Genomic DNA, 25,872 nt, shown 5'->3' on the forward strand with positions numbered 1-25,872 from the left:
TCCTGGGCATATTCTTTTATTTGGTAAATCAGATTGTAGGGCAATAAACATGTGAGTGTAGAGCTTTAAATTTTCAACATTTTGCAAGAGATTACAGCAGGAATAGTGGACGAGGATTGCAAAATACATAAAAGTTGGTTTTGTAGTAGAGAACAGGAAGCATAACTTCACAGTGAATTTCTCACTGCTAGGCAAAGACTGGTGACATCCTAGAAACATTTGTCTTTTTTTCTTCTCATTCATAACTGATACAAGAATCTTTGAGTAAAGAGTTTGGAAAGATTTGTTATTTAACCCTAGACAGTGTTACCAGTTGAAAAGGCACACTTTTAATTTGACATCATGACACCAAAAGAGAAATGCCCTTGTCACAAGCTTAGAAAAGCAATTACAGGTGATGATTTTTCAAAAACAGTGATGTGGTCTAAATAACAAATTCATTATCACAGCAGGAAATGCTGGGTTATTTTTATAATGAGTGGTTTTAGTAATTTTCTTTGTCAATATGCTGTAATTGTTGCCTGTTTTTGTAATATCTGTTGGCAAAATTTCATTCTTTCCTGGGCCTCCTATTGTTTTTGTATTTCTTGTCTTAGAGACCAAAATTAGATGATTATTCTCACAGTATTGCATGAAACAGGATTTAGAAAGTGATTAGGTAAATTCATGAGGAGAAAAAAAATCCACTGCGGTCTGTTAACTACAAAGATTGCTGGAAGTTGCACTGATGACAGACTGCTGTGGTACATCCTTTCCTTTCAACCATCCTCAGGCTTCTACCATTGAGAGAGCACTACAGCTGATCTGGTCCAGTTCTGAAGATCTGTAAAAAGGAAAAAAGAAAAGAAATGCAGTGATTAGGACTGCCTGCAGTTCTGGCTTTGAACTCTGCCAAGCACAAGGTCATCTACTTATCAGGTGATTCTACATTTTATTGGAGTAAACCTCATTAAAAACACCGAAGCTTTAAAGCATGTCAAACTTCCTTTGATGCCATCTACACTGTCTTCCCCCCAGTATTTATTCTGCCCTTAGAAGAAGCAGATTGCAATATAGAAAGAGCTCACCCCACCTCCCACTGCTCCCTATGAAGGCTTCTTTCCAACTGATCTGTCACCCTTCTCTCTTCTGCATCAGTATTCATTTCCAGATCGCTCAGGTACAGTTCAGATGAGCAATATTCCTCTGCTCCCCACTTCACCAACTGCTAGTTATTTTTAAGGAGGATTTGAGGGATACCAGGGATACTTTGACTGATTGTGCCATCTTAGGTGCAACAAGTAAAGCACTTGAGATGGTTATTAATAGAACCACCCTGATCCATTCTGATCAGAATGTGTCAAAACAAATGATAATGAGGGATCAAATCCAAGATTTAGTTTGGCCCTAGCATAAAACCAGTATTTTGACTGAAGCTCATCTTTAATTATCATCAAAAGTACTTTATACTTGTTTAATCGAGAGCTTAATGTTTTGGACGTAAAGGTGCTTTGGATACTTACTTCAAGAGGCTCATGTTAAAGCTTAGAGTATCCTGTCTCTTAATTAGGGATTCAGTTGCTATCTCGCCTGACACTGGCTTTTATTATGTCATGAAACAAGATCCTCCTCTTAGGAACCGTAGCTCTGAGATAGCTTATCCAAGATTTAAAAAGAAAAAAAAAAGCCATTTTAAATGTAAATGTAACAAATTCAGTCTTTTTATATTACCAGTATCCAAGGCAAATGGAAGATTTCCTTTATTTCCAGCCTGCCATTGCATTTCAAGTCCAGGAACTGCTCTTTAATTCAGACGCGAGATTTGTCACACGTATGCTCCTTCGTGCTGCATCTGCTTCCCTGGCTTCTGGTTTTCATGTAAATGATAGCTCTCTTAATCTTCAGAAAGTGAAAAGTTTGGGACTGTTGTTACCACATTTGTCATTTAGCGCTCACTCACTTAACTTTCCTGTACATTTTCTGAAATAGTTTTGCCATCCTTCATAAGGCAGCCTCCCCAAGGCCCTCTTGCCTGTTCCCACATCAGCTCTCTTAGAGCTAAAGATGGTTTTAGCTACTTCCCCTAATACATTTCAAGTATAATTACATGATGATCAATATGTTTTAGATGTTCCACAACCTCAGATTTTAATTTTTTTTAATGCTTGGCTCTCTTCCTGGGTTATTCCAAATCAGGCTTTGGCTGACACAAGAAGCCTCAATAAACTGCATTAAAAACAATTTCAAATTTGTGGAAGGGCTCAATGCCTGTAGAGCTGATGCACACTTTAGAGATGAACTCGTCCATCTGAGTGTGGAGCAGGTTGGCTTTACTTTCTGTTGGCAGCAAGCAAGGGAACGGCAAACAGAAACATTAATTCACAGTCTTGTTTCTGTTCCTCCCTGGTAACAGGATTTTACAACAGGCTTCCTGTACCTGTATTGATTTTTCTGGAGTCAAAGAACAAAAAGATAGAGCATGAGGACTCACATGACCAGCCTTTAAGCAGGTAGTTTTATCACAGCGTGTTCTTGCACAAATTCAAGCAGCGTAAGGACATGACCCGAAGATTTTCAATGAAACTAATAATTGCAAACCTAACTGTGTACACCCCAGCATCATATTTGTATTACTCTGCCCAGCTATGTGAGACAAATAGCTGCATTACTGAAATCTTCGTAAGAACTATCAGTAATAGATTTATGCTGAGAAAGCACAATGCTGCTATTCCTGCCTTCATCCTGTTACAGTTTATTTAATAGTCTGGTTTCATACTGCACTGTGCTGCTTCTGTTCAGAATTTGTTCAAAGCAAGGAAAATATGAGCCAAATTTGAATGCACCTATGAACATTACCTCATGTTTCATCCTGAAAATTGTCATTTAGAAGAGCAAAAGCGCCTTGTAGTTTCACAGGCATTTTGCCACTTGGAAAGCTGTGTTATACAGCTTGTACATAAGCATAATTATACAAGGCATAAGACTTTAGGAGAATGGGCTAAATGAACTGCCTAGAGAAGGAAAAGATTAACAATAATAAAGAGAAATATTACTTTGAGATATTTTTTTTCCCTCTACCATTCGGATTATCTGTAAAAATGGTAGATAAAAACCCTTGGCAGTGGTGTGATTTAAACCTTTGTCCTTCACATTCAGTTCTGAACTTCGGACAGAGAACAAAATTCAAATCATTCTTAATCAGAGGATAATTTTCCCATTTTAGGACAGGCTCTCTTCTCATAGCTTCAGTAATGTACCGAAGGGTGGACGATTGAGAAGGGAGAATTCAGGTCTGCAAGCTGACAGAAGGGAGGAACCTGTCTGCTGTCCTCAGTTCCTCAGCAAATCAGTTATAAATTCTACCCACCAACTGCAGTTATTCCAGCAGTTTTAAAAGCACGGCTGTGAAACCACAGCTGCCTGAAGTGCTGCGTTGCACACTTCTACTTGAATTTACTTATTGAGCTGTCTGTCTAACAAATGGAAAAATTGAAGTAAATATTTTCAATATGAAATCTAAAACTTCTATGAAATAAGCCCCAAAGAAGCTTGGCTTCCTGAATCTGCAAAAAATTTCTCATCCATACAAGGTTATTTAATCCAAGTCAATATTAAAAAATTCAGAGAGATGAAAACTGTCATATAAAAGTGAAACTGAAGTTCTTTGAGGGCTGCATTTCCATCCACTGTTATTTTTACTGGAATGAGCAAAGCTTAGAATACGGTAATTTTTTTTTTTTTTCCTTTTTTCTTTTGGCCAAGATTTTGACTTAACAGCTTTCGATCAGCAGCATTTTCTCAACAGCATTTTTATAAAGGAGTCTATGTGCATGAGCACAAGCAATGCGTTTTCTGCCTTCAATACTATGGTCTAATCAAGCCAGCTCAAAGGCAAATGCAGTCTTTCAAGCAGTCAATATATTTTTTTATTTGAATGTAATGTATTGAAACTACTAAGATTTAACAGAAAGCTGTAAATGCGTGCAGTGCCAACCACATGAATTATAGCCCTTATTTTTATGATGGGATCACTATGTTTATCACCAGCATTGCTACAACCCTACACACTTCTGCTATAGAAAAGGCAAAATGTCTTAAACAAGGGGTATCTGCAAGGGCAAGAAACAGTCAATAGCGTATTAAAACTGCACACTTACAGTTTTTTAAGAGTTGAAAACTCAAGTACACCTCCTCTCTACCATGACCTGCATGCTACTTCATACTGTCTCGTACAAGTGGGAGAACCGTCAGTTTCTACTAGTCTGAGTGAGAAATGCTACCTATGTGGAATGTAATCAATGCACATCACGTACTATGTCTATAATAAAAGTCTCCGTAGCAACATTAAGAACAGTTATTTTTAAATGTTCCACCTTAGTCTCATGTTCATGTTTTTTTTTTAAACACAAACGTTAACTGTTTCCACTGCAGATGCTGCTGTGAGCTCATCCAGCAGAACTCCATTGTTCAGGCATGAAAAAATGATCCCTACTTTTTTTTCTTTCCCCCTCATAGATCACTGCAGGCTTTTTTCCTTTGCAGTAAGTAAACATTGTATAACTGTTTATTGACATGCAGCTGGTCTGGAAAATTAACCTGTAAAAACTTCCTCTTCTCTCAGGAGGAGTAAGGGAATAAGAAAATACAGCAAAATTAGTGAGGAATACCTGAGCCCTCAAATGGATTTTACACAATCAATGGAAAACAAATAGAACAGCAAATAGAATAGCACAGAGGCTATGCTGGCACACTCTGCTCAGGTCTGGGGAGACAAAGGAACAGGAAAGGTGGTGAGGAGGAGGAAACTGGAAGGCACCTTCCCAAGCTCCCAGCTGCCCATGAGCACTGCAGCAGAGGAGAGGCTATGAAAACAGAGCTTGGGAAAGGAAGGAGGAACAGAAAAAACAGTTGTGTTTATCTCAGGAATCAGAAATGGCTGCTTCTGGAGGAGGAGCAGGAAGAGAGATAATATTCTTTTTCTGAGAAATGAAGCAGCGTGTTGTTGTTGGTTTTTTTTCCCTTGCAAGCCTGTCCTTCTGACCTGTTTCCCAAGAACTTCATCCCCCGCTGAGGCAAACGTAAAGCTGATTTAAGGCTGGCATGGGTTTCCAGAGCTCCTCATACCTGGCATTCTTCTTTGTTATCTAAAGCCAGTCCTGTCATTACCCCTACAGAAGGCAAAGTGATTTTCAGGGAGAAATGCAGATCTGAGACAGCTGAATCAAGCAGAAAGCAGGCTAAGCTCAGAGCTGTATTTAGTGTAGTTGCTGCATTTCTGCAAAGGAGCAGAAAGTGCTTCCTTTTCAGTGCTACCTTCTCAAGACACAGCCAGCAATGGCCAATAGGAATAATTTATACACTGCAGTACACAGGAATGACATAAGGGTAGCACAAGCATATACTGCACAAGTCTTGGATTTGCTAATAGTATATAAATATGTGTATAAATAGTATATAAATAACAACAACAAAATTCTGGACTTTGTTCATAGACTTCTGAAATGCTAATCTTTCATTAGCTTAAATGCCTAAAACAGTCTCAGTTTGTACTGAGTTGGAGGAGCAGGGAGCACAACCCGGGGAGAATGAGACCGCATTCATCTTTTACACACACTGTCAATATACACACCTCTCTGCTTGATCATTGGAGGGGCTTAGACTCAAAGGACATCAAAGTAAGAGAAAGAGACTGCTACGAAGAAGCACGTATAAATTACGTGATAAGGAGGGAGACTGGTTTTGGCAAGAAGTCTTGTCAATAACAGGGTGTGAGCAAATGCCAGAACAAGTAAAAATGAGCTCTACCCCATGCTATATCTCTTCAGGAAGGACCAGAGTCCTTTAACGTACACAAAGAGGTGCGTCCTGGTGCTGATTACTACTCTGTTCTGGATTGCAGTCATCTAGGAAGTTCTCCTTCAGGACTGCCTCACCCTTTTCTCTTACACCTTTAGCTGGAGGGTTTTACTGGGAAAGCCTAGGAGAGCCCATCAATGGCATTTAGCTGAGCTGTCTGTATCTCTAGGAAAAGGGCAGCCATCAGCAGCTCTGTAAATGCTTAATGTAATGGGTACAGCTACTAACAGCGTGTGGGGGAGGAGAAGAGTAACTTAAGATGTAGGATCAACTGCAAGGTCTGTTCAGGATCCATGCCAGAGAGCAGCTGGAGGAAGCCTGCTTCACTGTAGGTTCATAGGCAAGTCCGTGATTTTACACAGGAGATTTGTGGGCATTAATACTTCCTCCACACCAGTTGCTCCGTATATCTGATGCTGTAACATGATCTTGCCAGTTTTCTCCTTGGTTAAAACTGCACTGTCAAGGACATTTCCAAGAATATGCTAAGTTAATTGTGAAACCCACTCAGAAGAGTGAAAATATTGCTTTTCTACAAAGCCAAATTCTTCTTACTTTCCTACAGGTACTCTCATCAGCATGACTCTTCCAATAGCAAGTGTGTTTCTAAGTATTTTTTCTTGACAAGATGCATTTACTGGCAAAAACAGTTCACCTGGCACAAGATAGTCACCCTTAAGAGCATGCACAGGTTCCAGTTTAGGTGAAGGAAGAGGTCACAGAAGCAGTGAAGAGAGTCTGTTAAAAAGCTATTGCTGCTCTGCCACACACCATTGACTTTTCCCATCTACTTTCTCTACTTTTAGTAGCAATATTGATAGTATCACTGCCTGTGACTGGCTTTTATGCGTGTGTGTGCATATGTATTTGGTGTTACTTTCTTTTTTTTTGTCACAAGCATTATCTACAGAAATAGGTTTCTTCCCACCTTGTTCACTCTTTGAGCTCAGCCTGTTAGTCTGTACCTGGGCTCCAGCTTTTGAATGGATTTGGAGCCTGCTCCATCCCTACATTTAAGTACATTGTTGTAACTGTTTGGTTATCAGACACAAAGACAAAGGACAGTCCCATAAGTAGTTACACCAGGTCTCCTGCCCTCACTCTCACCTCAGACTCAGTTAAGTTGCTTCCCATCCTCCATATTTTGCTGTTACCCAAACCCTATGAAAAGACTGAGCTTAGCTCTGTAAGACTTCAAGTCACACCTGATAAATGTACTTAGGAAAATTACAAGCTGTTTAGATAATTTGTTAATGAAGGTCATGTGGGCACATCTGGGACAGCTCGAATAAATACCCTTGACCTCTGTTCTTGTTGGGGGAGCTGAATGCAGCCCCTGTTCAGGTTCCATTGCAGGAAGCTGTGCTATGCTCTATCAAAAGGGCCACAGGCCAAGCGATGGTGCTGCGGTCTCTCACACTGCACTTTCTTTCCCTGTGGCTTAGTGACTCATGCTTCACACTTCCTTTTTATCCCACTTTGCAGCATTACGAAGAACCCTTTTGTAGCATAGGCAAGCATTTAGAAACGCTCGGTTCTGGTAAACAATAAAAAATGATTCTTGCTAGCTATTAAGATGTCAGATTCACAGCTTTTCTGAGGAATGCATATCTTCACTCAAGCACATCTCCTCTCCGTAGCCCACTGCTCACACGTGGGGCCCAACTGTCAGCAACTGTACTCAGCAACACCACTGATGTACTGAATGCTTCACTAGTCCAGAATCCCTGATGAATGATGGGAATTCGCAATAGCTGATTCTTATCATCTGAAGGTTTTATGCTCAATGAATTTAATGCATTTGTTTTTTTTTTTTTTTTTTTTTTTTTTTTTTGTTTTACTTACTTTTATCTGAGAACAAGACTGACTTTTTTTTTTGCATTGCCTTGGTTCATCCTGTTTTAGCTGCACCTGCTTGCTCATTAGCTCATCTAAGTCTTCAGGGGGTCTACTGACAGTGTGTGTGTGTTATTGTCTACAATGATGAAATACAAGGAGGAAAACTTGCTAACTTGTTATTAGTAAGTGCCTTAAGATGCCAATGAGTAACACAAGAGTTTGCTGGACATGTAGATCCAAATAGACACTATTAGAACTGAGAGGACAGTCACAAGAAAATATATTTTCACGTAGGTTAAGAATGGAGGGAGAACTCCATCTTTTCTTATCACGTATGGACTGGACCTTCATCCCCCATACACACCTTCCAGAACAGTGGGCTCTAAAACTTAGTTCTTCTTGAGTATAATGAAAGACACAAAGCCCATATTTTATGCAAAATAACTCAGCATCAGAAAGTCAGAGCATAGAACAGTAAAGAATACTAGATCATTATGTCTTGCCAACGTTTGTCCACTCAGATTTCCTGTAATGTAACACTAAATCTAGCAACAAAGTACCGGAAAACCTAAGTGCAATTCCTTCATAGGCAATAATCTGCCATTATACCTTGTCTGAATGCTTAGTTTCAGTACTACTTATTGATGTTAACAGAAAGGCTTTATAGTTGTGTAGGCAAACTCAAGCAATTATTGCAATGAAGAGATATTTCAGCTTTTTCCCTCTTCTTGCCCCAGAGTGAGCCCCCACTGAGTCAGGACCACCACAAGAAAGCTTGACCTCATGCAAAAAACTAGACAGCATCAGATGCCTTTTTTCATCTGTAGCTATGATGCAACTGCATCATTTGCTAGGGAGTGAAATCCACATTTCTGTACATCTTTTGAAGAGCATGACTATGTTTTCCACCACTCAGTTAAGTTCCCTCACTTGTAGATAATGAACTGTTTGGTTTTTTTTTTTGTTTGTTTTTTTTTTTTTGTTTTTGTTTTTGTTTTTGTTTTTAATGACAGAGGTTCTAAGAAGGTAATGGAAAGAAAATAAATGGAAGCCAACATCTTTTTGCATTCAGAAGAACCTGTGAGAGGTCCAGGTAAAACCAGCATTGAATCCACTCACCCCCACTTCCCTTAGGGGACCCACTTCTACTGGTGGCATTGACATCAACACAGAGCAACTAACCTATTTCCCAGTTGTCTCAATAGTTGAGACACTACTGGATAGATGCACAGATTCTTCTAGCTTAGGTTAGTTCATGATTATGTGCTTTACCAGCCCCTTTATATTCCTCTTATTTCTTCACTGGGATCTGGGTTGGTCCCCTTATATAGCCCTTAGGGTCAGTGCTGCATTTTCTTCTCAAGGAATACTCATACATTATTTGGAGTTCCAGTGTATAATGGAACAGAGCTTTCTGGCACAGCAACAAATAAATAAATAAAAAATAAAAATAAAATAATTTTTAAAAGAACAGTTCAGGTGCTGTTTCTTTTTCACAAACACTATTTTCTTTTTTGGTGATAGTTTTAGGAGCAATAAGCAAAAAATGAACTCAAGCCCTACTAACATAACTGTATTGCTACCAGTTGCCCCTGCTTAGGTTTGGTACTTGCCTTTTAAGTGCCTACATGAAACAGATAACAATGCAGTTTTATTGTTCCAGCTGTACTCAACACAAGTTGACCTTGTCAAGGGAGCTGGGCAGTGCTATATTGTGTATTTATAAAAAAAATTAAGAAAGAGGTCTTGCATCTCCAACATCAGGTAGCAGTAGTGATCTTTCCTCCTCCCCACAACAATCTCAAGGCTTGGAGAAGGATTGGAGCATCCAAGAAGTCCAGCACATTCCCAGACAGTGCAATACATCACCAGCTCACTGCCTTTTATCTCCTCGGTCAGTGGCCACTCTCTATACTTCTTCTGTAGATGTGTCACCTAAGGACCATATCCATACCAGAGATTTGAAATAACAATAATAATATACTAATCCAACCATGCCTTTCGAGTCTGATTTCTTAGTGAACTGCCAGGCCTACTCCAACCTCCAAGAAAGAAAATCTCGCTATTTGCACTGTGTTCAGCCAAGTTTAATCCTATTATTTCCTATAGGATGACAGATTTACCCCTACCAGACTTACCGTCTCATAAAAAAAAAAAAAAATGCTAGAGACCAGCCTTGCTCCCTTATTTCTTTCTTCCTTCCTCTCATTCAACCAGTTTCACCACCCAACCTGGCAGCGATTACATAAAACTTTCCACTTCTAACTCCTCCATTACATCCTGGTATTTTTTTTCAGATGTTACTGAAAAATCTGACATATATCAGTGGCAATCTGTGCTGGCTCATGGGATGTTTAAAACCCTGTTACAGCAGGCTACCCAGGCAATGGCTCACACAGTGGCTCAGAGTATATGGAGGCAGTCACTGTTTAATAGCTTCTGTTTCCTTAGCAAGAACCAGACTTATGGATAAAGAATTCTGTTCAGCACATTAAGAGAGAGATAGTAACTTTATTACTGTAATATTGGAAGTTTTTGGGGTGTAATATTTATGATTAATTAAGAAATGATCCCATTTTTTTCCTGAAAGAACCAGAGTAATGATTTTCTGAAGATACCTATCTTAGTTAGAAATTAATATGAATGATCTACAACATGACTAAGTACTAGCAGAATAAAAATAATTATAAGCATTTGGTGCTTTAGCATTAAATGATATGAGCTTGCTGCCATCTGTGTCCTATTTGGAGCCTTAGCATCTTTTAATCCTGAAGGAGGACTAGCATTACTAAGTAAGTAAACAAGCATTACAGGAAATGGGAGAAGGGAAGAAATGAGAGCCATGCTTATAATCGCAAAACAAAAAGTCACATGTTACAACTGTCATCACAGTGCCCTAAAGCCCCCACCCTGAGCAGGCTGATTGGATGGTTTATTGTCCTGCTATCTCACAAAAAGTATTAGCAGGACCTGAAGGGCTGGCTTATTTGCCTATGCTTTTTAGTTTCTGTATGTGCGTTTTTAGACTCCGTACACTTTGTCACTTCTCAAAACATCCACATTCTAAAAGCAAACAGCAAGTAATGAGCAGGGCTTTTAACCCAACACTTCCCACAGCTATGGGCTGAAGGTTTGGCTCAGTGCTCAAGCGCCTTGGTGTAACGCCCTGACTCAAGTGCTAATCAAGTACATGAGCGTCATAAAACAGGCAGGAGCATTTCAGGGTTCAAAAGCAAGGCAGTTCCTGCAGTGTAATGAGTTACTTACCGTGTGTCAGTGGAGCCAGATGCTCTTGGCCTGTCCCGTGTTTGAGGAAAAATGTGTTCATTGACATGTCAGCAAAAAAAAAAAAAAAAAAAAGATTTAAGATAATGCATTTTTGCCATGTGTTTGTGAGGGTCTGGAAGTACACGTGTGGTTGAGCCCCCAGCCTCAATGAACACACAGCGGCTCTTTACCCAACAGTAACGTGATTATCTGCCTGAACCCTGGGCTGAACCGCAGCAGTCAGCTCAGCCTGGAATTCAGCAAGAGGCAGGAGGCTGTCAGGGCGTCTGTAAATTTAACTTCTTACATTGCAAGTGAGAAACACTATTCTACTGAGGATTTACAGAGTCACAGCGTCAGCACTTTGGTTAAGAAAGGCATATTGTCTCTTCAGGGAGAGCTGAGAATTTCCAGTTTCACATTTAGTAAGTAGAAAGCATTCTATGCGTAGGAGCTGATGCATTGTTTTCCCGGCTGCACACAGAGCTGGTAGGTATGTTTCTAACACACTAAGCAAGAGTAACAAGCTGCTCTCCAAATATTCTGAATCCCACGAAACAGCTGATTCACGGCTCGGAGGCCCAGTGCATATTCTTGATCAGCAACCGAGTCACTCTGAAATCCTGGATCAGCAAGAAGTGAAATAGTGTGGCTCTGATCCAAGAAAGTGTGTGTGCATGTGGCTGCTCAAGGTCAGGGAGCTGTTTGGATGCTTGAGGTATGTGCTCTGCTGTATTTAGCACTTTGTGGGTTGGAACACTGAGATAACACTCAATAAGAAAAAAATCACTCATGAAGTAGGGTTGCCAAGAAGGGGTTGGGCTACAAGATCTCGTACCTCTTCTAAAACTATGAAAATAGTGCTGTTAAAGTTTTAATCAGTGTCTGCATTGGGAAATTGTGTATTTCATACACATCCCCTCAAAACCAGGCAAACAACCAACCAACAATTACCAGCTGTTTCCTGACCCCTTCATACACAAACCTTGAATCTGTAAAACCTCTGTACGGTGAAAACAGCCGCTTTGTTCAGACAGCATTGTCAGAAGGTAAGAAGCCAAAGAGAAAACAATCATCCAAGAGTCCCAAAGCCCTTTAAGAAAACTGATGGTGGTGATGGTGCTGGTGACACTGGCAAGTTGGTGATGTGTGCAGGTAATCCAAGTTCTTCCATAAGATTTTAACTCACTTCTTTGTGGAGCAAATAAGGCTCAGCCCAAATGGGGCAAGAATACTCCATTGTGGGGGCAGAGCAGAGCGAGGGCTTCAAGGAAAAGAAATTCACAATACCTCTAAGTAGCAACAAATCCAAATTGCTCTAGCACAACCAAAATTGCTACAGCTGTCTCAGGTTGTGGCCACTGGATGTCACTACTGATCCATTTCAGGGTACCAGCAGATTTTTATGAGAGCAAAACAAAAACCATCTTAATTTGGAGAGAATGAAATACTACTTTAGATATTAATATTGTTCATGAGAACTTGTTAGCTCATTTTATTAAGTCAGCATAGCAAGCCTGTCACCATGTATACGAATGCAGGGCAGCATACACACACGAGTGTTTGTCTTGCATTGCCAACTTTTCACAGGGGAAGAGACCTTGGGATTGAAAGGAAGAAACTTTTTGGGCAATGACATCACATAAAGGCCAGCATGGAAACACCAAGGCCAGTATGGAGCAAGAGCATGTCCAGGATCATGGGCTGGGGGACCTCAGGTGGGAGCTAAGGACCATCTGATCATTACCCCATCTTTCTGTACTAAAAAACAATCCAGATCTACATTCTTGGGGAAGAGCTATTTATCCTACATATTATAAATTTTTAAAAGCAGTAGAAAGAAAGCTCACTAAAGATTGACTCTCTGTAGAGCACCTCTATCATGCTGGACAATTGCATAGATATGGAGGGAGAGGAAGTTCTGCTTTGGTACACTTGCAGTAAGGAGGTAACTGAGATGGAGGATGAAAAGATCTTTATCTGTGATATTTTTGCTCTGCTGGCATCCCCACAGACAAGAAGGGAGGTGATCTGATAGGAATAGAAGAAATGAGGCACCAGGGAGGGGAAAAAAAAAAAAAAAAAAAAAAAGGAGGGGGACTATTTATCTATTTTTAAGAAATAAAATCTTAGAGAAATCATATATACTCAGTAGAGACTTCTAGAAATTAACAATTGGACTCATCCAAGATTTATCCCCTATGGGCAAGCAGGGGTCCCCAGGTTATTTATATGCCAGCCTCAATTTTTTGGAGTAATTTTTGGAGTGTTTTGAACCAGTTTGGAGTGAGTGGTATTCAGGGCAGCCCAGTTGTTTTCAGCAGTAGAGCTTTGGGTTCTTGAACTCCACTGCAGGCTCTGGAGAAGCAAAGCATGGCCTTAGAGCACCCTCACCCAGCCCAGGAGACCAGACTGGTGTGGATTACATCAGCTTGATGAACTGCTTGATATACCTGAATAAATATAGTGGTGATGAGCTGTCAGCTACCTAACAGAGCTGAGGATCTAACGGGACTGAGCAGAGGCTCTTTGCATCACCAGGCTCAGCAGCAGCCTCACAGCCCACTGAGCTCATTGGAAACCTGAGAAACTCATCTGATTTCTGCTTGGAAGTTCATTTTGATTTAATCAGTCTGGCATTTTGCCAGTGGAAAATTTTTCCACTCTGAAATTTGCAGGCCAGTTTTAGTGAAAGCTAACGGACAACACAAGGAAGTCTTCTGCACAGCTCCTTTTTGCCTTCTCTTTGCTTATATGCAGAACCATATTAATGCCATGAGGAAATGACATTACATGCAGAGATATATTGGTGTCATGCACAAGACAGGTACTTCAGTTACTCAGATGAATTTGCTCAGGAAAGAGTCGTATGGGATCTGTCCCATGTTCAGCCTGATCTACTGGTTGATAATTTTGCCCAGGGCAGTGGATTGGAGCTCAATGATCATTAAGGTCCCTTCCAACCAAAGCCATTCTACCATTCCATAAGGTAGAAAAGATGAAGGGAAAAAAAAAAAACCCAAAAACCAAAAAACCAAAAACCAGAAAACCCAGAACATGCAATGACCAGACCTGCACCATTTGGTCATTGTGTCTTCTCTATGCCTGAGAAAGCTACTGCACTTCTGTCCCGCTGCATGCAGTGGCTGTAGGTGTTGGAAGCTTTTTAATAGAGAAGTAAACAATGTGAGTGAATGGCTGCTGGAACCACAGCCAGCAGCCCTTATGCTGTGCCAACACATCCTTCAGCTCTGCAAGTAGTCCCGTTGGTTTCAATAGGATTACTTGCAGGGTAAAGCCACTCAGCCTGAGGCAGGGAATCTGATCCCTTGTTTTCAGCTGAAGATGTAAACTCTGGGACAAAGATCATTTCGATTTCACAGAGGCTCAGCCTGGCTTTCGCTCAAGCTAGGGGAAAAGGTGACCCTTCTATAAAGCAATATATTGCCAGAAAGCCATTTATCAGTCTAAAAAGGAGATTTAATATCAAGCTTAAAGTCATATTTCATAAGCCTCATTTCAAAAATCACACTATAGATTAGTAAAGACAAACCTTCCTAGCAGGAAAGCAAAGAGACAGAACTGGCCAGAGCTCTCCACAAGGCATTGGCAGGACCTCCCGAACCTTAAGCATCAGCTGCACGCTCCCCTCCTCTTCTGGAAGCATTACTTTGTCCCATGGAAACTTGAGTACGTAAGATAAGATGTAAGAAACTCTCACCAGCTCTTTTTATGAGCGTTGTAAGAGATGCCAGATGATTATCTGAGGCCTTCCCAACAAACCCGCAGCTACGGGGGAACACAGGGAGGCTGGCAAGATAGGGAAATCCTGTAGCCAAAAAACTTTTGGAGAGAGCAATTTCTCCTCCCACTTGTAGAGACCACACTTAAATATTTGTGGTATCATAAATATGCTCTTCCAGTGTGCACTAATAGGTCTCTGGAACACATCTGGTGTTGGTGGCTCCGGACTGGCTTGGAGCAAGGTAAGGAGTGTCCATGCATATACTGAGGGTGTGGGGCTCAGTGCTGCTTGGTTGGATCTCATTCTGCTGCCTGGGGTTACAAAGTGCAGTTTTCTATCACTAACCTTGATTACTATAGATAAAGTGTAATATATGGGGAGGATAAGCTGCTACCATAGGGATAAAACAAAACACTGCTAGATGCTGATAGGTTGTATGGCAACTTACACATGCACAAAATTGATAGAATATTCTCAAAATCGATGATAAAAATGTAACTGGTAATGCTCTGCTTTCTCTCAAAACGCAGTGATTTTATTCTAACAGCATCCCATGATGAACAGCAGCATGAAGTCTTAGCTCCCTTCTTCCCCTTTTTTATTCAGTTTCTTTCTATGGAGAAGGGGACTTTGTTTCCCCATGCACTCACTCTCTCTTGTGCTGATTGTGGCTTTAGAGAAGTGCCTTCAGTCCCAAAAGCTGAGGTCCTTGCCTTGGAAGAAAAATAAAGTGAAAGGTGTGATGGGTTTTCCCTGTGCAGGTGCAGTGTAGGAAGATTTTAATGACTTCCTTCTTGTCAAAAGTGTAAGTGGATTGCTGTGCCCTGAGTGTGAGAGCAGAAGTGATTTCTTCTCAGGTGTTAGGAGGTAGGAAAGAGAATTGCAACAACCGCCTACCTCATCAGTAAGGACACTGAGATGTGGGATCTGTGACCAAGCAAAAGTGAACCTGAGTCACAGGAACACTTTGTGTTTATAGGGCAGCTTTTATCAGAGAATGTTTTACCGACTCAGAGAGGCAGAGATAAAGACACAAACTGACACCACGTCCAACTTCCCCCAGTGACATCACAGAGCCGAGGTCAGGGTTTGGCCCCACATGCTGGGCTTCCACATCTGTTCCCTCACAAAGGGAGATTGAGCTCCACTGAATAGATGGTAACTGATGCACAGAGATCATGGGGACTTTGGACAAAGTCAGAAATTGAGCATACTAATGAAAAAGGACCCAAGAGTTTTGACTTTGCATTCTAACCCTAAGAAAAACTTAATTTGGCACAAGCAGCTGCATGATCTTAGGGCTTCTGCACGAGCAGGGAGTAGTTTGCTTAATGAAATAATATCCCAGGCACACACAAAGAGCAATTACTTGCTCTCCTATAAACCCTCATGTATTCATCTAGAAAAAATGCTCATGACTCAGTCATCTGGGATGGTTCAAGCTGCTCACCCTGCAGCGGGAGGCGTAGGCATGGCAATGGTGAAGTTAAAAAGGAAGACACATGACCTCAATTACTCACAGGGAGTCAAATTATGATCTCAGATACAGCAGTATAAATCCAGAGTCATTCCCCCTGAAGTAATTGGCATGATACCGTATTTCTGTAACATACGGGAAATCAGAAATGCGGTCTACAATCTCGGTATGTCTGTGGAGCTTTATGCAGAGAGGCTGTGCTCTCCAGCAATGCGTTATTAGTTATGGAGGAGAAAAAAGTTGGAAAACATACAAGGTAGGAAAATATAGCGAGTTTCCCTGTAGCAAGAGCAACAATTTATTACCTAGTTTTGACAGCATACTAAATAGTGATTTCGCTTCTTTTTTTAAATCAGGTTTTCTCCACTTTTTGTAAACAGAGTAAGTAACCGCTCTACAGAAAAATTTCATGAGGGAATATCTGGTTGAAATCTTAACTTCAGTTCCTCATTTTTGCTTTGGATATCATAAATGATGGGAAAAGGAGGATGTTGGCAGAAGAAAGGTGAGGAAAATTAGGAATGTACGGATGTACAGCTGGAGGATGACTATCATCACGGGCCTAGAGTTAGAGATATTACAAGTTCTAAGGAAGGAATGATTAATGTAACAACTACAATGAACCATCCCAGTGGGACATCTGAAATTGTATGAAAATATTTCCATCAGCACAGAACAAAGGGCTGAGGGCTCTAAGAGCAGGAGACGGGATGCAGCACCACAGGAGACCAAACAGCAATGTGTTATAAATAGAACTTGTGCTTGTCCTTTCTGAGCTTTCAATAACTGTGATATTCCCAACCTCAAGGTTTGGAACTGATAGATGAGGAGTTTACCGTACATACAAACATACATAGACATACCAGTGTTATCGTATGTGTGTTTTAACATTTTCTAGTCCTCCAGAGGCAGTTCGAACACACATTGCATTAAACTACAACTAAGTCACAACAGGGCATGGCAAAGGATGCCCAAGGGTTGCTCCCAAAAAGCAGCGTGCAGGATTGCTGCAGGGCTGCCGCTCAGCAGCCTAGAGCATCACATGCCTCTCCATGTACACAGCAGTGCTTTGCAGGTATATCTCACAGCTCCAGGCTTGGCCTCCAGTCAGCAACACATTGGATAAACAGTGTCAGCACACATTGGATAGTTATAGATTCTAAGCATGCAGAAGGCACACACATGCACCAGTGAAGTTACAAACCTTGTAGACTAAGGAAAGTGATACCGTGTTACATGTATGAAAGCAAAGTAGGCATGTTTGAGTACACATGAAGTGTAAATATGTTTGAAATGTGATAGCATACGTGCTCTGGAGTGCAAAGCCAGGTCCAGGGGTTTCATTATGGGAAATGTCAGAGTAGGTTATTAAGAAACTGTTTGCATTGGCACTGCTGAAGCGTTGGATGCCTCTGTTTATTCTCAGACAGAAGCACTATGACAACTTGAAGTGTTTTTGTGACAGATCCAAGAATAGTGAGCCTTTCTCAGCACAAAGCACTGCTGAACTGACAGCTTGCAGTCAGTCAGTGTGTGAATGGGAGCTGGGTAACTGATGGATATCTGTATTTGCACCATTAAGTCCGCTGCCATGAAGCTGCCACCTCTCAGGTTCTACAGAACAGCAAGACAGGTGAACTGACACTCCTGCAGCACCCATCCCCACCCAGCTGAGCAAGGCACTGCCATGGTATTCCCAGATCAAACAAAAGAAGAAAAACTACTTACCTTTGAAGGCTGCAGATAGGTAGAGATCTCCTGAAAGACAGCCTCACCTCCACTGGCCACCCTTAAATGAGGTCTGGGAAGGGGTGGATCCTGGCTTCACCCCTTCTGGTCACTCAGGTGCAGTGCAATGCATTGCATTGCATTGCATTGCATTGCATTGCATTGTATGCACCTGAGCTTCAGTTGGTTGACCCTGCCTCCCACTAGGTGCTCAATCACTGCTTCAAGCCACGACTTAGCATTTCTGCTACACACTTGGCCATGCAAAAAAATCAGAGATCAGGAATTTCCACAGGAGGACGTGAAATGGAAAGGAGCTGCAAAATCACATGAGCTATTACTTCTTAAAAAATCCTGGATGTAGGGATGCAGGGCAGTTGAAATGCAGGTGGTGAGGGAGGAACAGCACTGATCCCTGATTCTGTTATGGAGGACCTGTTCCGTGAGACTCATGACACAGGCTGCCCAAAGGAGTGGTGGAATCATTGTCACTGAAGGTGTTCAAGAAACATGGAGATGTGGCACTGAGAGCCGTGGTTAGTGGGCACAGTCAGGATGGGTTGGACTTGGTGATCTCAGAGATCTTTTCCAACCTGAATGATTCTATGGCTCTATGCGTCACAGTGCCTGCTGCACATGGGCATTCCTGGAGGGAAACGGGTGGTATGGGGCATGTCAGAGGGTGAGCTTTGGGCTGGCTGTAGGGTTGAGAATGGAAGGCATGGTGTATGAACAGCTGCTCTGTGGGATGAACATCAGCAGAGAAAGTTTTCCTCAGGCTGAAACTCCATCGTGAAGTGACAATTGGTCCATTGGCCAACCAGCCACATCAGCACAGGTCTCCAGGGCAGACAGGAGCAGCAGGGTACATGGCACATTCATGAGATGAGGGTGACTGGAAACATCTAAAAGACCCTGAGAAATTAAACCCTGTGAACTCTGAGAGCTCACTGACATCTGTGGGCTTACTGTTGGAAGACAGTCAAGCAGCATAAGACAGTCTTTACAAACAAGTGAGATGCTGGTCTTTAAGAGCATTTAAGGAAAAGGGTTTTAGCAGTTATGTTTCATTGGGTATTTATTTCATGTGCCAGATCCAACAGGTGTAGGTAATTTGGAACAGCTGAGGACACATCAACTTGTGTAATGTTAAAGCAGTTACTCCAGAGAGGAAGGGGAAAATATTAGCATAACTATCTCCTCACACATTCTCTCTTGTCTTTGTATAACATCTGACACACTGCAGGTCCCTGCCAGCAAAATAAAACAATGATCCTAACCCCGTGGGTCTGTTATTGTTGATTTATAAAATACTTACAGCTAGTTGTGTTAAATGTGCCCCTCCACTGTGAGAAACAATTACTGAGCGTACAGTGGTGCAAGACTGTGCTGTTGTTATTATGTATAAAGGCATCTTCAAAATGTATTTTTTAGGCATTTCAACCACCTTACGGAAACCCATCTAGAAATAAACATAGCTGGTCTAATGTATGTAATGAATTTAGTGGGCCGTTCTTCCGCATTAAGAACAAGTCTAATAGGGTGATTGAGCAAAGCCAAATGTCTCCAGGAAATTCCTTTATAATACATGATTGAATTATTGTTTTTCTATTAGGGCAGCCAAAACATTCAGTGTCCTTGACAATACAGGATGTGTGCTGTGAGTTTTTGCCACTAAGCTAGGCATACTGTATCTGGATATGTGCCCAGCTATTTGAGTATTTCCATTTGAATGATTTATTCATTTTCCAGAGAAAGACTACAGAAGTTATACAGAACTCTGCAAATTTCTTTCAGATCATACAGAGCTAGATGCCTGGCTGCCAAATGAATGAAATCTAAGGAATCCAGAGGCATTTACAGCAAAGCTGAGATTTTCCTAATGGACGCTTATAAGTTATGCTTGTGGAACTCCTAAATCTTTTCCCCATAGAAAGTGGGCACCTAGCTCCCTTTGCAAATACTCATCTCAAGCCTGCATTCAAGTCCCTGAGTAAGTATCCTGACTTACAAAAATATTGGCCCTGCTGCTGCAACCACATATGCTATGAGAAGCTGCTGAATAGCAAATGTGAAAATTGGATTATTTATTCATGTTTGAATGTGATCCTAGGAGCCTAACTTGAAATGCCTTTTAAAACTTAGAACCAGTACTTCTACCCATTGAAGCAGCACAGAACAAAATGCTTTGCAAACATCTCAGCTCATGATGTGAAACTGTTAATGCATCGATGCAGCAGAAACAAACTGAGAAATTGTTTTTCCAAAGTGGTAGTTTAAGCTCTGTTCCTCTGCCCCCACACCTCCCATAAGTTGTTGTTGTGATACATAGGAGTAGGAAGTCAGATAATTTGCATGTTTGGGGTTGGTGGATTTTTTTTGGTTTTTTTTTTTTTTTTTTTTGGAAGTACTTTGCATGTTTCAGACACCTACCTGCACCGTCTCTCTAGGTTTGCAGCTATGAGATGTATGTATTCATTATCTCATTTTGGTTTTTGGAAGTATGGTAGTGACTTTGAGATATTCTGGAAACCAGCATGTAAATAGTGATATAGCTATGTGCGAAAGGAGATGGGGAGGAGAACTCTGGGTTTTTCAAACTGTAGCTTGGGAAAAGGAGCTGTATATTAGTGTCAAGTCCTAACATTTTCTACAAGATCTTATGGCTCATTTGCTGTACCACAACTTTCTCCCTCCTATCTTCTTCATTGGGGAGGGCAAGTATTTTTCTTCTGTGAATAAATATTTTATTTGCCCTACAGAAGTAGTCTCAGGTCAAATTAGTCATATAGTTGCAGCTGAAAACTATTTTTGGCCTACGTTTACAGCGCTGAAGAGGATATCCAGATCCTTTACCATTTAAGGCACTCAGCCAAGATGTGGGAGATGCAGGTTCAGCTCTCTCTGGGGAAAGGCATTTGAATCCAGCCTCTGGGAGGTAACTATCATCAGTGTGTTGCAGTATAGGGAATGGTAGGATGAGAGAGAAAACACAAATCATTCAAGCAACTCAAAACTTAAACAGCATTATGTCTCCATTGAGCTGTGGGTTCTTCCTCAACTCCCGTTCTCCAGGAAATGTGGATGGGTGACTGCTGGGGAATCAGATCAGTGCATGAGAAAGGTAACATTTGTTGAGTTGTTGAGCAAAAATCACCCAACGGGGTGTTTTCGCCAGCTCTGTACATGGAAAAAATGCAGCCTCCTAGTGGTGATGTTTCATTGTGTGTGCCTCATAGCCTTGCCCCTCAGTTTTATCTGAAATCCAAAAGCTCTCCAGGTTAACTCATATTTTTGTGCAGGATCCTAAAGCCAGCTGAGCATTTATCATCCTTGAGGAATCCGGGCCGTGGAGGTTTAATTAATTTTTTTCATACACAGATAAACAGATTCAAGATGTTCTTGCTCAACCAGAGGATAAAGGGTTCTCCCACTATCTCAGTTCTCAATCAGAAAAGCGGTCAGTTCCAACGTGCCAAGATTCTCCCAAAGCCTTAATTGCCATCATCTGTGTTTACTAACGTAGGCTTACAAACATCCTGAAAAACAAGGACAATACCCTTTTCCATCATGAACTTAGAAATCCAGATAGTCCCAGGCTCGAGTTGCTTGTTAGATGTGCCTGTGGCCTTGACTCCTCTGATAGAAATAGAAGATCCATACTTCAAAAGTAATGCCGGCCAGCTTCGGCCAGCTGCCCAACCTCTCAAGAACAGAAATGTTAAAAGCCACAGTTCCAGCTTGGAAAAGTACAGTGTTAGCAAATCTCCCCTGTTTGCTTAGGTTCTCAAAGTCCTATTAGGTTCACTTTTCCTCTCAAGTTGCTGCACCATGCTTTAAGACCCTGTGAAACAGGTTTCTCACTGTTAGCTCCACGTGTGGGTGGATGCTAAAGAGCCTTGTCTCTAGTGAATCCTCACCTGATATAAAAATGAGCTACAACATGATTGTATTCCGTCTGAGAATTGGGCTATACTCGATATTATAATGCTGGCATCACACTATTAAAAATGAATGATCGTGCCATGTAGCAGCTCTTGAGTGATCCAGCTTGGTTCCTCGGGAAACAAACTCAGCACCCAGAAAGAGCTACCACAACGCTTCTTCCTCACGGAGCATCCTGAGCACCCTGGCTCGCTTCTACCTTCCTCCATGTCAGAGGGCAGGCTGTGTTCCCAGCAAAGTCCAACCTAGCTGACAAGCCTCTAAGTGATCTCACTGATCTTAAATGAGGAAAAATGATTGGGTTTAGGATTCAAAAAAGTGAAAAAATTTCACCCTTCCACCCTTCTCTACCAAAGCCCAGGTATTTAAATTGAGTGTGATTGCAACTGGACAAAAACAAAATGATACAACCAAAACAAACTGAATAATTTGATTACCTGGGATTTCAATCTCGTCATTGTGAATTCAGGTTAAAGAAGATGGGAAAGAAGTTACATTTCAGAAAGTTATTTATCCACATGCTTTTGCCTTGCCCTCGTTTTTGTGTCCTAAAGGCTTTGTGAAGTCATTATCTAAGGATTATATACTTTTCTGACCAATTATCTTTGAATTCTTTGAGGGGCAAGTAGGTTCCTGCCTGTGCGATATAGTATAGCTGGCCTACACAGTCTCACTTATGCTCTAACCATTAGTACAGGAACACAGCTCTGTATTTCAAGCTGAAAAAATGTGCATTTAGGTTCTGATTTTCTGTTGTTCCTTTCCTTTCCACTTCTAATTTGTGTGCACGCATATCCACTCTTCACAGATACCCAATTATATCAGAATTTCCTCCATCATGTGATATCACAGAGTTGTATACTATAGAACTCTTCTGAGAGCCTGTATCTTGTTAAAGCACTTCTCTCTACTACTTTCCCTTGATATGCTAGTGAGACACGTGCTGTCCTTCGCTCTAAGGCTTCTTTCCATTTGTTAGCTGAATAAAATGATTCCTGCTTCCAACAATGATTACTGCTACAACACAGAAGCATCCAGTTTACCAAGGATGCAAATGCAGTTCATTTTTGAGAGCAAGAGATGGGCATTGAGTGTTATTAAAACTTGAATGACTTTAAAGACATTTAATTAGTCCTCAAAAGATGAATTTGTTTCTAAACTTCAGACAACCTGGTATTTCTTATGTGACAGGCTATTATATTTCAGACACTTCTGAAATGCATCACTCAGTCCTCACTGTGCTGACATTCACTGTTCTTTCTTCATCCACACTTCCATGTCAGATGTCATTGTGACAGACTGCCCCTCTGCTGCCATCACACGGCAACAAAACGTAATGAATATTGATAGGAAGAATCAGCCTCCACTGCTGTACCTCTGATATCATGGGCCAACATAATAAAATAGGAGGCATTACTTTCAGAGCCTTCCAGAAATTTTCTTGCAAATCTGTGCAGTTTGTCAGCTTCCACTGTGCACTCAGTGCAGATGAAGCCATGCTCTTGACCAGGTGCTGGTCCTAATGACAGGGAACCAGGGGTACTGAGATGTCAGGGAACAGCTGGAAGGGGTCTTCAGCAGGAGATCCAGGAGGAACATACATTTCCAGATGTGAGGAACCTCAACATCTTTCACGCAGGATGAACTTAGATCCCAAGTTACCATACATCTGGCATGTTTTAGTGTTAAAAAGTAAACTTGGATTTGAGAATTTGGGATTTCTCTGTAGCATGTGAATGTCTTTCCAGAGCTGTCTGGAGAAGGAGTTTGTTCACAGATTGCTACAGCTATTAATAAATGTCATTAGTAATATTTTTTGCTTTATTAAGCAAAATAGCATGAATTCTTTCCTCATAAATTGTAACAGGAACTCCTCCCTGTACAGTCCTCTGGCTGACAAGGATTGTAGGTCTAATTATTGGAACATGTGCTTTAAAGTGTTTTAGTGTCATGTATTCCTTCAGTTGTATTATACTGTAAACTTGCGCCAGAAATAACACTATTAAAGCTTCCATTCAAAACAAAGATCAATCAAAGACACAAGCAATTATTTCATTATCCTTAAGAAGCTCATAACATAATGAAAGGAATGTTAAAAATAAACGAAATGGGTGTTCTTGATTGAAAGATCAGGCATAATGACTTTACTCAGAGAGTAAAAAATTAACCAGAATTAAGTTTTCGCAGTTCTGAATGCATTATGGATTCTCTGTTTCTAATGATTAATTAGGGAAAGCTTTCTCCAATATTAAACTAAGAGTGAAAATAGTAACAGTTGTACCTGAGTAGAAGCAAGGGTGAAGATTGAAAGCCAGAATTGCAGTCTTGCAGAGCAGAAGGGGTTGGATAACATTAGGTTTGCCTAAACCCTCTCAGAGTCCTCAGCCCAGGGGCTCAAGGACAGGCCAAGTTGACGGGCAGCAGCCTGAGGATGTGGATCCCTTCCAGCTCAAGACATTCAGTGATCCTACAAGGTCAGATGTGAAAGGAAGAAGCAGCGTGGAAGGACATCAGAGAACTTTTGTATTACAAAAGTCTTCCCAAGAAACTGCAAAAAGAAAAATCCAGACAGATAAGAGATGGAAGCTTTTCTCTCCCCTCAGTCATCTATCCAAACCTGACTTGTGTGAACTGAAATGGGAAAGACCAGCTGAGACTTCTTTTGTTGAATACTAAATAGGCTATGGTAGCACAGCGATGGCAAAGACCATAGAGTTCCAACAGGCATCCACAGAGCCTTGACTTCCAGAAACAAAATCCCACTTGGTGTTACTGCATCCCAACATGGTGCCATTGTTGGTTTAACCAGTTTGTCAATCCATACAACCAGTTCATGCTGCTTTAGTTGTATAAATGAGTATTAATAGGTTGTCTTGTATATAGATGAGGCAGCTGAATATGTATCATGCTTTCTTCCCGACCCTTTGCATCCTTTTCTGTTGTTTCTTTCTCTCAAGGAGGCCTTGTGGTAACAGTTCTTTTCATGTGTTAAAATTGTTGTTTCTCTAACTCAAAATACTGTGTGTTTTCAAAAGCTTAGTATGGAAGATATATTTCTAAGTCATGTTTCTTTTAGCGAACACTAAATGTTGGCTGTAGACAGCAGTAGACTCAGGATTTGGTAGTTAACCAGTACAAATACTAAACCAGGCAAAGTCTGTCATCACATAAGAGACAGCTTTCAACTTTGCTAAACATCTTTCTACTTACAAAGTTAATGGAAACCAGTCACAATGATAAAATCTGTGACTGTCTTAAATAGAAAGAATTCTTGGTTCTTTGTGGTAGAAAAAAAGACTGGAATTTAAATTCTTGGGTTTTCCCTCCTCATTTTTAATTCCTTTCATTTGATTAAAAGACTTTTAAAAATGAACAGTCCAATGAAGGGAGAAAATAGAAACGTACACTGAGTAAGATAAAAAACCAACCATTTGAAAAAGGCCCAAACCTTGCAATTATGAGAACTCCAACAGCATTAAAACATGAGGACCAGAGCAGATAGAGAAGGTAAACAGAACCTGGGGCAAAACAGCAGGATTGTTACTGGAGGATGCCTGATAAAAACATGACAGGAGAAACCACCATGCAAACCACTCAAAAATAAGAGCAGCAAATGGAGATCGGAGCTGCAGATAAGAACATGCAGAAACTTTCTGAGAGAAATCAAGGAGGAAAAAAAAGTAAAGGCAATTTTTACATAAAGAGAAATCTCAGAGATCCAGATGTGCTAAAAGGCCAGCAGAAAGGAGACGAAAGAGACAAACCTGGAAGCTACGGAGTTCTGGATGAATGGCAAAGGACAGAAAACTGCAGCTCTTTCTCCTTTCCTCCAACACCTCTGCCTGAGGAATGAAGCTCTGGTTGTATGGCAGCATACAACCATATTGCAGCCTTATTGCAGGTGTTTTCTACTCTATAAAAAAAACCTACATCAGAATGACACAAATCATTCCCTGGAGGTTATGTTTCTCCATGTGTGGAAGTATATATCTAGCCTCTTAGCTACTGGTTACCTGATTGCTGAACTGCACTGTTG

The 25,872-nt window shown here is 41.0% G+C and overlaps 1 long non-coding RNA gene across 1 annotated transcript; it reads right to left on the reverse strand.

Moving 5' to 3' along the window:
• LOC122175861 lies at positions 1–11,124 on the reverse strand. Its single transcript, XR_006177529.1, has 2 exons — positions 10,942–11,124; positions 1–823 (listed from the first exon to the last, which is right to left on the reverse strand). It is a non-coding gene; the product is annotated as an uncharacterized LOC122175861 (long non-coding RNA).
• Positions 11,125–25,872: the final 14,748 nt, after the last annotated feature.

The sequence above is a fragment of the Lagopus leucura genome, unplaced genomic scaffold, assembly GCF_019238085.1.
Source record: "Lagopus leucura isolate 7727_CA_CO unplaced genomic scaffold, USGS_WTPT01 Super-Scaffold_741, whole genome shotgun sequence".
NCBI lineage: Eukaryota > Metazoa > Chordata > Aves > Galliformes > Phasianidae > Lagopus > Lagopus leucura.